We start from the raw sequence: 6,305 nt of genomic DNA, 5'->3' as shown, positions 1-6,305 counted from the left end.
AATTCCATTTTCCATTAAAGAGTAAATGTTTTGCCCTGGCCAGTTGGCTCAGTGATAGAGTATCAGCAGATGTGCAAATGTTCTGGGTTCAATTCCTGGTCAGAGTATACAGGAGAAGCGACCATCTGTTTCTCCACCCCTTCTCTTTCCCCTTTTCTCTTTCTCTCTCTCTTCTTCTCCCACAGCCATCACTTTATTGGTTCAAACACATGGACAGGTAAGTTGAGGATGCCTCCATCGAGCCTCTGCCCCAGGCATTAAAAATAGCTCAGTTGTGAGCATGGCCCCAGATGGGCAAAGCATGAGCCCCAGGAGGGGTTGCCGAGTGGATTCCAGGTGGGGCACATGCGGGAGTCTGTCTCTCTATCTCATCTCCTCTTAACTTGAAAATAAATAAATAAATAGATAAATAAATAAATAAATAAAATAATAAAAAGTGAATCTTTTAACATTGTTTTAGGTATTATTAAGCACTAAAAAAATGAATTTGATATCCACAAAAACCTGGATAAAACTCTAGAGAATGTTGGGGAATGAAAAGAGCCAAATGATTCTATTTACGTAACTTATGAAATGATAAAATTGTATATATTAAGAACAAATTAATGGTTGCCATAGATGAAAGAAATCCTTATTCACTTGTGTCTTCAGATAGCTAAATGAAAATGATGTCTCTTTTAATTTCTAAGCCTTTTTATCCATATTTTTTTGTAATCATCTCTTCTAGAGTAGATTGGGACATGTAACCAATAGAACATGCCAAAATGATGAAGCTTTAGTTTCCCAGTTATGTCCTATTATAAGCAGCAGTGAAGAAACATTGCATATGCAATTTAAAGCGCTTACTAAATTGACTAAAAATTAATCAAAAGTGAGATTTTTCCAGGTGGATCTGACTGAATCAGATGAGCTCTCAAAAAGGTTTATAGGGCAGAAGCACTCTTCTATGCTGTCTTTAAAGAAGCACATATCATTAATTGTAAAAATGTAAGAAAATAAATGTCAAGAGCTACATGAGCCAGGAGGATGACCTGAGTGAGTTTCAGATTAAAATATAGATAATTAGATTCTTGTGATATGAGCAGAGGACCTGGTCAAGCTCTGCCCAGATTCCTGATCCTTTGAAACTGTGAGATAGTAAATTCATACTGTTTTAAGCTGCTGAATTTCTTATAACTTTTCATGTATCAATAAAATACTAACAAATATGTCAGCAATTTTTAACCAATGTGTCACATGAATTTTACAACAGTATGATGATTACAAGAGAATAAGGGGTTGGGGGTAGAAGGGGTAAATATGGGATAAATGGTAATGGAAAGAGCCTTGACTTGGGGTGGTGAGCAATACACAGATGTTATAATATAGAGTTATACAGCTGAGGCCTATATGATTGTATTGATCACTGTCTTCCATTAAATCATTTAAATAAAATATGCATTATCTGACTATTTAGTTAGAAGCATTGACCTTTTTTCCCTTAGGTTGTCAAAAAAATGACAATGGCCAACACCATAGCCATCCAGTGTGAAAAAATCAAATTTATACCAATTTATTTTTTGTCAGATCAGCAAAAAATACAACATATTATTTGTGTGCCGCAGAATTTTAGTAATTAGTTTATGTGTACCACAAGATGGAAAAGGTTGAAAATCGCTGCAATATAGAGTTACTGTTTACTATAACTTCTTTTCATCTTTTGCCTCAAGGTGAATTCTCTTTTTGTTTATTGGATCTTTGGCTAGTCACTTTTTCTAGTGTTTATCTCATAGAGCTTACATTTCAGAAGAACTCTTTGGATATCTTGCATATCCACAAATCTCTTTCTCTTTCACCCGGGTAGGTGATAGATTTCTCTGCTGACTACACAATAGATTCTTGAGGATAACCTCATTTCCTTTAGATTTCTGACTGTTTTTGTCAATTGCTCTCCAATGTTTCAGAAGCATTCTATCAACTTGCTGGTTAACAAATATTTATTGACTTTAAATTTTTTTTAAATCTTTATTTTAAATAGTGCTCCCCTCTTTTAACTCCATACATTTTCCTGAAGGTTCTGTATTCTGTTTCAACAATTCAAGTAGGGATATTGTCTTTTTACTCAATTTAAACACTTTCAAGGTAGACACTGTTAGATTGAAAGTGTGATGTCATGCCAAGAAAGCAAAGAAATATCATTTAAAACCAATATCAGGACATATGGAATGGACAGCAAGAAAATAGTTTTATATACTTCTGAGTTTTATTGGATATAGTATTGCCAAAGAAACCATGAATCTGAGTTTAAAAAAATTGTTTCAGTTTTGACAGTTTGACTTCTAAAAAAAATCATCAGATATCTAATCTTGAACTATCAAGAAGTGGGCTGTAAAAATTGTGGAGCCCCCAGAGAAGACACTGTCTCCAAATATCACTTCAGATATAGTTATAGAACATAATATGCAAGAAAAATCCTCTAAAAACTAGGACCATGTAAAACATGAAAGATCTAGTTATTTCCATATGGCAGATCCAGGATCTAATAAAGAAATTCTTTCCACTGCTAGTGCTTAAGGTAACGTAATATCTGTCTGGTACAATTCAATTATCCTAAAGACCAAAGATGCTGAGTATTTTCCATTATATATTTTTCCCTTTTTATGAATGGGAAATATGATTGTGAATATCACGTCCTTGTTTTAACATTATTTATTGTGTGTGTGTGTGTGTGTGTGTGTGTGTGTTGTGCGTGTGTTAGGAACAAGAAAAAACAAGAATTCAGTTTAGATAACAGAAGCCTTTGTTTTAGAACAGCTGAGAGAAGAAGCATTGTATGAAATAATACACAATATTTTAGTGTGAAGAACAAAATCTTTTACTCTTTTTTATAGACAAATGAGAATTATCGAGTTTAGAGCAGGACTATGACATGATCAGAGCTGACTTTCGAGAAAATTTATTTAGAAACAATGCACTAGATACGAGGGATAAGAGTCCGGAGATAGACTTTGTGCTATCTGATCTTCAAGGCAGATGTCAGTTGTTTGCCTTGATTTCAAGACTTTGCTCAATAAGGAATTAAAGATTATCTGATATGCTATATTTTGTGAGATAAATTTATGTATCTAAAAGCTGAACTAAGATCACAATAGTAGTTTCCCTTTGTCTTGCTTTCAAATTATTTAACTTGTACTTGAACATCCATAGCTTCATTTTCACAACCCACAAATTATATAGAATATGCATTTGCATTTTTGAGTCATCGTATGTTTAATAGTACTTTTTTATTTTTTTTTTGTATTTTTCTGAAGCTGGGAACGGGGATAGACAGACAGACTCCCGCATGCGCCTGACCGGGATCTACCCGGCATGCCACCAGGGGGCGATGCTCTGCCCCTCCGGGGGGGGGGGGTCTCTCTGTCGCGACCAAAGCCACTCTAGCACCTGGGGCAGAGGCCAAGGAGCCATCCCCAGCGCCCGGGCCATCTTTGCTCCAATGGAGCCTCGGCTGCTGGAGGGGAAGAGAGAGACAGAGAGGAAGGAGAGGGGGAGGGGTGGAGAAGCAGATGGGCGCTTCTCCTGTGTGCCCTGGCCGGGAATCGAAACCGGGACTTCTGCACGTCAGGCCGACGCTCTACCACTGAGCCAACCGGCCAGGGCTTTGTTTAATAGTACTTTTTAAAATATTCTTTATATTTTAGTAATTTGGAATTTTGTGGAATTTATACTTATTCTATCTATAATTTCTAATTTTATAAATGACAGTGGCTTCTTTTAATATTTTTTCAATTAAAAAAATATCACTTTTGTTCTGTCAAGGGTAACAGAGTTTTATCTTGGAATAAGCACGGACTCTAATGTCTGTTTTATTTATCTGTACCTGATTAACAAAATACCCAACACTTTGTGGTTTAGGACATCAGTGACTTTATTATAGCTCAGATTTGGAAGTCAGGAATTCAGGCAGAGCTCAGCTGCATGATTCTTCTGCTCACATGGCTTTTACTGTGTCACTGTGCTACATAGTTGAAGATTGGGCTATCTGTGAGCATTTAGTAATTTACATGCACAGCTGGTACTATGCAGAGACAATAGCAAGGCTGGCATCTAATGCCCCTTTCTCTCAGACATCAAGGCCTCTTAAATGGTCTCTCAGGCAGGAAACTGGGGTTTGAAATGATGGACCAGATATTCAAGAGCAAGTGTTCCTATTACAATTTTCTTTTGTTTCCTGCCTGCAATGCTTCTGCTAATCCCACTTTTCTTGAATTCAAACAATTATTTATTTACCATCATTGTATCCTGCAAAATCTTATTCTGACAAAAGGACTCTCATACATCAAAAGAAGTCAGGCATTTTTAAATTTATTATAGATTTGTGATGTCAACACACAGCCATATGGCTTAGTGGGTCAGATATTACCCAGTTCTTGATGTCAACTTGACCTACCTACTGCTCTGGTGTCCCATAATCAACCTTTCAGTCTCTACCAGAGCCCAGTAGTAAACATGGAGTGCTTTCTCAAAAGCATAATTTACAGCTATCTGTAGAATAAAATATGTATTTGTTCAGGGATGTTTTTTGGCTTTCCAGAGATTAATGTCAACATGGATTAAGTGCATACTAAGGCTTCAGAATCTCACTAGCTCCCTTTGCTAGAGGTATAGTCACCCTGGTAAATGACTTCAGATACCTTTGAAGAGTGATTGGGAGAAGAAGTAGATCATTATATTTCTGTAGGAAGAGCAAGTGTTCTAAGAGCAGGAAGTGTTCTTGACAGGTGGGCCCAGAAGCTGACAGACCATCCCTTTTACTGGTAGAGAAGTCACAGATCCCAGATCCCAGATTCAAGGATAAAAGTCATGAACTCCATTTCTCAAAAAAAGACAATAGCAAAGAATTTGTGACATCTTTAATGTTAGTGCCAGAATTGTGCATTCTTATCTTCAACAGCTAACTAGCTTTTGACGTTGAAACTTGGGTAAATAGCTGGGAGAATTGTTATGGACAATGAAATTCTTGTGTGAATATATGTGTTAGTTTTATTTTCAGTCTTGCTAAATAAAATGAGTCTTTGTATTCACTTTCAAAAGTATAATTTAGCAATAATTAATATTAGGATGAGTGATAGAAATAAAACATCTTTGTCCAATAAGTTCAATGCAAAATATTTTCAGGTGAATGACTATCTAGCTTCATTATCAATGCAGAACACAACTATATTATAAAAATTAATTTCTCAGATTTTAGTATCTTAATTTATAATGAGAATAGACTTTATTCACAGTATTGAATTTTTCTGAAAGTTAAAAGAATAATATTTACTCTAGACCAGGCAGTGTTGCAGTGGATAGATTGTAGGTCTGGGATGCTGAGGACACAGGTTCCAAACCCTGAGGTCTTTGGCTTGAGCGCACACTCATGAGCTTGAGTGCGGGGTTACTGGCTCAAGCGGGGGATGATAGACATGACCCTAAGGTTGCTGGCTTGAGCAAGGGGTCACTTGGTCTGCTGTAGCCCCCTGGTCAAGGCACATATGAGAAAGCAATCAGTGAACAAGCAAGCAACAAACAACTAAGATGTTGCAACGAAGAATTGATGCTTCTCATCTCTCTCCCTTCCAGTCATTCTGTCCTTGTCTGTCCCTCACTCTCTCCTTCTTTCCTTAAAAAAAAAAAGAATATTTACAAAAACAGCATATCACCTTTCGCGTGGTAAATGCTTATCACATCTGAATTCTCTTCTTGTTACATTCATTCTATCCTTATAGAGACATTATTCTACTTTAATTGTTTTATTTGCAATTACTGGAATTTTACAGACAGGAATGGAGAGAGATGAGAAGCATCAATCACTAGTTTTTCGTTGTGCATTGCGACACCTTAGTTGTTCATTAATTGCTTTCTCATATGTGCCTTGACCGTGGGCCTTCAGCAGACTGAGTAACCCCTTGCTCGAGCCAACGACCTTGGGTCCAAGCTGGCGAGCTTATGCTCGAACCAGATGAGCCTGCGCTCAAGCTAGTGACCTCGGGGTCTCAAACCTGGGTCCTTCCTCATCCCAGTCCAAGGCTCTATCCACTGCGCCAGCGCCTGGTCAGGTGGTTTCTGGATTTTTATAAGTACATAAAACATTGATGGAACATCTTTTTGTTTTACTCTTGTGCTTAACTACTATTATATTGTAAATAGCCATTGGCTTAGAGATAATTGCAATATGGAAATATTCTATGAAATACAAGGTTGAGCAAAAGTAGGATTACAGTTGTGAGTACACAAAACAGTTTATTTTTGTATTATTATTTGTTAAATATTGTATTACTTAT

Source organism: Saccopteryx leptura, chromosome 5, assembly GCF_036850995.1.
Source record: "Saccopteryx leptura isolate mSacLep1 chromosome 5, mSacLep1_pri_phased_curated, whole genome shotgun sequence".
Lineage (NCBI taxonomy): Eukaryota > Metazoa > Chordata > Mammalia > Chiroptera > Emballonuridae > Saccopteryx > Saccopteryx leptura.
This window is presented reverse-complemented; position numbering follows the sequence as displayed.